At 38.6% G+C, this 7,500-nt stretch overlaps 2 protein-coding genes and 1 pseudogene across 4 annotated transcripts in view; 2 read left to right on the top strand and 1 right to left on the bottom strand.

The window, feature by feature from the left end:
• LOC144662800 (fibroblast growth factor receptor 1-A-like) overlaps nt 1–7,500 on the top strand; it is a 254,321-nt gene that overhangs the window by 149,355 nt on the left and 97,466 nt on the right. The window lies entirely within an intron of this gene.
• LOC144662809 (uncharacterized) overlaps nt 1–7,500 on the bottom strand; it is a 122,645-nt gene that overhangs the window by 48,951 nt on the left and 66,194 nt on the right. The window lies entirely within an intron of this gene.
• LOC144662804 (uncharacterized) overlaps nt 1–7,500 on the top strand; it is a 50,122-nt pseudogene that overhangs the window by 21,515 nt on the left and 21,107 nt on the right. The window contains exons 6-8 of the transcript XR_013572526.1: nt 4,123–4,181; nt 4,284–4,486; nt 5,392–5,508. The product of XR_013572526.1 is annotated as an uncharacterized LOC144662804 (transcript). The remainder of the gene's footprint in view (nt 1–4,122; nt 4,182–4,283; nt 4,487–5,391; nt 5,509–7,500) is intronic.

Genomic DNA, 7,500 nt, shown 5'->3' with positions numbered 1-7,500 from the left:
GATCATTGTTTTCTACATTACAGCGAACGATTATCGATCCCGAACCATTCCCTTGGGATTGCTAACAGCTTTTTTTTATATAACAAAGAGTCTAATGCGCATGCGCAAAGCGCACGCAAGCATTAGACTCAACAAGCAGCTATTTCAAAAAGAAATAGTGTTTCGTTTCCAGATTGCGGAAGGGTGAGAATAGCATAATGTTTAAGGAGAGGTGGGTTTGGGGTTTATTTTAATTTGGAGGTCCTAGTGTATGTTGAATTTGCTGAATTTATGCGTGAGTGAAGAATAAAAAGAACTTCATATTCAGTAGTAACTTCCCATTTAACGCCTACTGTCCATTTTATGTGAAGGAGGCATCAACTCAGACCTGCTACAGTTTGGTAGAGTTCAAGTAACACATTAATATTTCTCCTTATAGAAAAAGAATGTGTCTTTCTCTCTAAATAAAGTTAAATAAAGGGAGCTTGCCTTCACCTTTTTTACCGTCATCCAATGAAAATTAAAATGATTTTTTCTGCAGAACACTTTTTTATTAATGAAAAAATAACTACAGAAAATAATACGTTCCTATCAATATAATCGTAGATAAAACTATTACCTATTGACAAAAATATTGAGGTATATACTTCTCTAAATTGATCTCTAAATTGATCACATGCTCAAGGCACATGCTCAAATCAAATAAATGCCAAATTCTAAATAAACCAAAACCCTAGTCGACAATAACAGAGATAAGCACAAATACACTGTTTCGAAGCCATTTCTTCCAAAAAATACGTGTGGTCACTTAACTTCGACACGTAAACAACAAGGGCAAATTAATGTAAAAAAGCTACCATACACAGATGTTTAACCGGGATTTAAATACATCCAGAAGTGTTTAGTCAAAACTGGATTTTATTTTGCTCGTTCGTCTCGATCCGCGCTGGAAGCTGTTATGGCAAATATGAAATTATTTCCACAGAATAAGACACAGCCAAGTTGCTAATTACGATTTGCATTTTTGGCGATGCCGTGGAGTTTCGATCAGACCGCGATGGCTTTGAGTAATGCAAAGAATGTTTATATTGTTAATTTCATCTCAGAAAACTTCAGTATCCAGCAGTCGCGGTAGTTAATCTTGAGCTTTACATCAAGGAGATAAATATTGTTCGACATGGCAGTTGAGCTTGCTATACGAAACTGTCCATACGAAATTTGAACTTTTCGTGCCGACTCGAATGGTTTCGCGATTCACGTGACACTGATCACGCAATTCCGGATACGTCCACGCGAAAACCCACGAAATTTTGCGTGTATTCGCGCGGCTTGTGACGTCGAAGATGCCATGAATTTTCCTATACACATTTATACATTAATCTGTTACATGAAGTGAAAAAACTTTGTAAATCTCCTGCATGATGTTCTTCTCTTCAATCAACTTACCCGTTTTCGGGGCACACTAGCCCTTCCGTGCGAGCAAACACGGCGGATATGCCATGTCGTCACGCTTTTGTTTGCGTTGCAAACACTCTGATTGGTGAAAGTTTTCTTCCGTTTCAGAAAATCTCTAGAATGTTTACTTTACAATTAAACGCTAAAAGAGCTTACTCTAATTTTTTTCCAATACATCGCTTTAATCAAACCTAAAACCATTGCAGTCGTCGGATATTTGTATTTGTAAGGAATCTCAATATTTTTTGTTCATGCTGAGGATTATCTTTCCGATATTTGAAGAACATGCTTTTAGGAAATTAATTGCCTTCGGTCAAACTTATTTACTTTGTGGTTGCGAGCGTTCTCCTGATTGGATAGTAGCCTCCACTGTGTAAATAGTTCACCTCGAATCCAAAATAATACCGTATCGTTTCTGAGGAAACGAAACAAAAACCGGGCAGAAATCGTAGCGACGAAAGAGTTCAAGAACGGCCGTCCTTGAAAACTTTCGTCGCTACGATTTCTGTCCGGTTTTCCTTCGTTTCGCCCCACTAACTGCCCCTGGGTCTCCGAGGATGGTCGCTACGATTTCTGCCCTGTTTTCCTTCGTTTCGCCCCACCAACTGCCCCTGGGTCTCCGAGGATGTAAACAAGCGCCCCTACAAACAAAAAACAACAACCAAATTCACCGCATTTAGTGAGTTTCTTGTCTGGTTTTGTTTCGTTTGTTAAATTTCGGCTTTCAATAGACCAATTCGGCTAACGTGTTTACATCATTGTTGCCACCCAATTCAGATCATGTGATGATTCCTTTGGGAAAAAAGAAAAAAGAAAAAATGCTCACGAATGGATTATAAGAATGGGCAGAAACGAAAAATTCCTGGCAAAGCGGACATAAATATTTGTGTGTTCCGAAAACTATACGGAAGACTGCTTCGAAGAAGATCACAGATACAGTCTCCTGAGTGAAAATACCCACAATACCAACCAATGTTACGATTATGCTATTTCACTTTTTTACTTTATTTCAGGGAGGATTTTTAATCAACCAGAGAAACTCTCTGTTGTTGTTGTTGACTTCGTCGTATTTTCTCGATTAAACGCGGCTCCCCGATTAAACGCCGGCTTCGTATAAACGCCGGGTCAAAACTGCTTACTTTTAAATAAACCCTGGGGGCGTTTGATCGAGGTCCCGGCGATTATTTGTGGTCAAGCAAACAAGTAAATATATTCTTTTCAGTAGCACTGCTACGACAAACTGGTACGGTCTGCTACTTTGGCAATTTTTTATAATGTCCAAGGAAACGTCCGGCGTAAAATAACTTGGATGGATGCTGTAAACAAAACGAAACAGCAATGTTCGCGTTCATGTCGTCATGATTGACGCGAACAGTGGAGGAGGACGCGAAGGACATTGGCGACATTGCCGTTTATGGACTTATTGGTTGTTTATGTTCTGTTTGTCACAAATCTTGATTGCAACATGCACGTACCGTATGCAATACTGCAACATTGGTAACATGATCATCCTCGGAGACCCAGAGACAGATTGTCGAGCGGGACGACGAGAAAAATCGAGGGTCTCGAAGGATAGGTAATAATAGATCAACCTGAAAAAGTTGCAGAAAATTGCACTTCGATAATGAACTCGATCGGACCCCGATTTAACGCCGGAACACAAAAATATTTGTGTCCGGTTTTGAGCAATTGTTATTTAAATATTGAAAGATGGTGAAAACGGAAATACCTCTTTTTGTATTTCTTGGAGCTCTGTTTAAGCAAGATGGAGCTGCACAAACAGGCATTTTGACAAACAAAAGCCACTACAAAGAAACAAGGAGTTTGAAGTAATTAAAATTTTCCCGCCGAACTTCAGGCTGAGCTCTTTGACGTCACGCATACATTAACAGCTCCAAGACGGCGGCGTTCAGTTGTCGAGTTTTGGGCTACTTCAGAAAAGGATTTCGTAGGGTTTAAGCGCTCGTTAGAAGCTGAAATTTTGGTGAATAACATATCTTTGCATAAACTTTTTATTGGCGTAAAAAAAATTAATGGTCATTCTGGAGTGAACTTCTCCTTTAAGAACATCAAATTTCCAAGGGGCAACTATCAGCTAATAGTTCCTCAACAGAAACACTCTATTGTTTAATTGTGATCAATTTAAACCAATCAGTCGACGTTTCGGCAAAGTTTTGTTTGCTGTCGTTTTGCATATAACGTGAGACAGGTAATATGCACGCTGGTATGCAAACAAATCAGGAGTCTCTATTGTTCTTTCTCATTCGCATTTCACGCTGGATGAAAACAAATCAGGAGTCTCTATTGTTCTTTCTTAATTATTAGTATTTTACGATTCTCATTAGCATGTAAAAATTTAGGTTTGCAAGATTGGTCTATTGCCTCGAACTTTGACAACCAGTGTGGCCTGCGGAATCGGTCTGCGGTCGTCTTCAAACACAAATTATGAAGTCACAAACTCGTTCCATTCCTTCCATTTCATTGCGCAGTGATTTGCGCATTGCGCATTCTTCGTATTTGGGCTGTAATTCGCTCTTTAAGGCTCGGAAAGCAATAAGTTTTAATTTCACTCAATATAATGGGTCCCAGACCTCGTTTCTACCTCGATTTTAACCAAAAGTTAACTTCCCGGTTACTGCAACTTTCTCACAAACACTGTCCAGAAGTTAACATTTGTATTTTACTTAGATCAACAAAGTCTTTGCTGGTGAAAATGGCTACAAAAGTGCAAAACTGATTAATGTCAGGTATCTATGGTGTTTTATATTGATAACGTGCTGTGTTAGGTCTTTCTATCATTATTTTGTTTGTAAGTCAGTTTGTCACTTTTGATGTATGCTTCTTCCAAGATGTGGAAGTTTGACTGTTTATCTGGCGCTGAAGTTCAGTTCAACTGTCAGTGAAAGCAAAGTTCTTTCTATACTTCGAGGTGCTACCAAGAATGGAATGCTTGGAGATTTAAATTTAAATGCGTCATCCATAGAAGGTACACGATTTGAAAGAGCAACAACAGCAGCCACTGGCAAAACTACACCCACCAGCTCCTCGGCCAGTAAGTTGCCATACCATTTTGTATATCTGATGCCGTTTTTTTCGATGATGTTATAAAGGTCTAGCATGACGATCCCTTGCAATACAATTCCGTCTTACAAAAGGTCTAAAATAGATAGAGACCAGCTGATAGAAAAGTTAACTAAAACTTTCATTACAAATTAAATTTTAAACCTAATAACTAGCACCAATGCAATCTGAAATATACGCGCCAAGAGAAAACTGTACGTACATACGGTTTTGTATTTGATATTAGGATCGCACTAAACGAAATTTAATACTTCTGTAAACCTGATACAGGTTTGGATTAAAACAACATGCAAACAACGAAACAGAAGTACAGACGAGCGTATGGATGGATGGACGGACGGACGAACAGGCGGCCAGATATACAGATACCGTATTTATTCAATTAAGCGCCCAACCTCGAATAAGCGCCCATCTCGAATAAGCGCCCACCCTGAAGGTAGGAAAAGTTAATAAGCGCCCACCCCCACCATACAAAAAACTGAAGTGTACAAGAGGAGTATTTATTATTGAAATTGACTAAGAACTTTTAAGAAGACTTTCCCCATGACCGAATTTTCTTAGTATTTTACAGAAACTTTCAAGAACAGTTAAAACTCTGCTTTGGTACACCTTTACGTTGTGTTATGTTTTACTGTTTTGTTACAAAAAAACTTATAATTTGCTGAAAATCGTGAAAATTTAATAAGCACCACCTCGAATAAGCGCCCACTCTCAAGGTCCAAAAATCAAATAAGCACCCAGGGGGCTTAATCGAATAAATACGGTAGACAAAGAGGCAGGCAGACAAAAAGACATAGACTTATATAGCATGCTTAACAAAAGCTTTCAAAGTAAGCCCTTTTAAAAGGACCTGATGGATAGTTTCTATTGTGATAGTTCATGCTAGCAATGGCTGCTCTTGCAACTACATCATTGTACTAGGAGTTGTGATCGGCATCCTTTTTGTCATAATCATTGCTCTTGTTGTCTACATCGTATGGCTTCACAAGAAAGGTAAGCGACATTTGTAAATACGTCACGGCTATAGCCTTTTTTAGCATTTTAACGTGACCACGCCTTTGCTGACACCATAACAGGACTGATTTGCCAATTAACAATCTTTCCCAACCTGCTAGTTCTACAGAGAAACTTTATACTCCATCTGGCTTTCACCATCACTTAGAATCTTTAATGTATCTAGTAATCTAGAAGTAGTTAATTGGCTTTTACAGGTTGTTTGGATTTCTCCAAAGAAACCATATCTCTCTGTACTTTTAAAACAATCAAACATCTCCTAATGGACACCTCGATGATACGGACACCTTCCTATTATGTACATAGTCAATTCACTTGGCTAGATAAAAGACCAAAAATCATATAAACTCTACCTCTGATATATATCATGATCCGGACACTCATCCCTGTCTCTTTGCTGACCGTATTTAAAGGGTTCACCTGTAATACAATGCTATATTAATGTCGTAAAAAATGTTGTGGTTATTCATCGTGGTAGAGTACAATAATAAAGTATTATTTCGTTTGTCTCACGACGTACTCACGTGTGATGCAGATCGCGACGTTTCGACTGCATACTGCTAGTCTTCATCAGGCGATAAGGTCGACTGGTTGTGCGTTAGCTTATAAAGCACAATATATCAGAGGTAGAGTTTAGATGATTTTTGGTCTTTTATCTAGCCAAGTGAACTGTGCTTTATAAGCTAACGCACAACCAGTCGACCTTATCGCCTGATGAAGACTAGCAGTATGCAGTCGAAACGTCGCGATCTCCATCACACGTGAGTACGTCGAGAGACAAACGAAATAATGCTATGTTGTTTCTTCAACGGGAAGAGGTGCTGACCAGTTCTCTGTACTTTTTCCCTCCAATGTGAGACTATTAAACAATGCGAAGTATTATAACCTCTTCTGTTTTGTTTTTCATTTAGGGACGGCAAAAAGAGATAGGTAAGCGTGTTAGCTGACTCTTTACCAAGTAATTATTGTGTGTTGTCGAAAATTATAATCGATATAAAAATGGTCATATTTTGTGAAAATCCCTAGAAAGGAAATATTGACTGAAGAGGGAACACCATTTGTTATCACGAGCTTCATTTAAACGTTTAACCCATGCTGTTTTTAAAGACTTGTCCATCGTGATGAAATCTACCATATTAAGGCCACCTTTCTACGGTGATCAGATAGGCACTTTTTTTGATAAGTCAACTTTGTGGCCGGTCAGAAATTAAACTTTATACTGCGGTCCGTTTTATATGTAAGACCAGTAAACGACGAACTCAACTAAACCTTAGCCGGGCTCATGTCCATTACCTTTGAGATTGATTTTTTATTCTTATCGTTATTTATTTAGGATATATCAAGCATCATCTTACGGGAAAGGAGCCAAAATAAATGTAGGTCTTTACAGACCAACAGAAAATATTTTCTAAGCCTGTGAATACATAAGCAAACATTCTAGACTGTATTTTAAAAGCATCTGCGGACTCAACTCAGTTAGTATCCTGTTTATTTATATAAGCGATCTGTATGTCGGATATCTACAAGCACATAATTAAAGTGCATTTGATTTAAAAAAAAATGTACAAAGACTCAAAACTAATTTCCAAGTTATGTAATTTACAAATAAGTGAATCAATAATGTTAATTACTGTTTTCGTGCAATAGACTGGAGTTGAAATGTCTGATCTCCGATCGGACCAGATTCCCGCAAGGATAGAAAACGCTGAAGTTTCTCCTCAAAGCCAATACATGGCACTGAATCAGGCTTCTCGCTCACAAGACATGTCAAAAGATACAAGGGAGAATACTTCACAAAGTGCCGCACAAATCAGTGAATATGCGCCTCTTCATCCTTCGACACGTTCTTGGGAGCTTGCTAGAGAACAAGTTACTACAGAAAAGATCATTGGCAAAGGGGCTTTTGGTCAGGTTGCCAAGGGAACGGCAATAGGTCTTCATGGAAGGCCACAGAAGACACAAGTGGCTTTT

This window comes from Oculina patagonica, chromosome 8 (assembly GCF_052425735.1).
Source record: "Oculina patagonica isolate OP01 chromosome 8, crgOcupat, whole genome shotgun sequence".
Lineage (NCBI taxonomy): Eukaryota > Metazoa > Cnidaria > Anthozoa > Scleractinia > Oculinidae > Oculina > Oculina patagonica.
The sequence above is the reverse complement of the archived record's forward strand: the minus strand, read 5'-3'. Positions and strand labels throughout refer to the sequence as shown.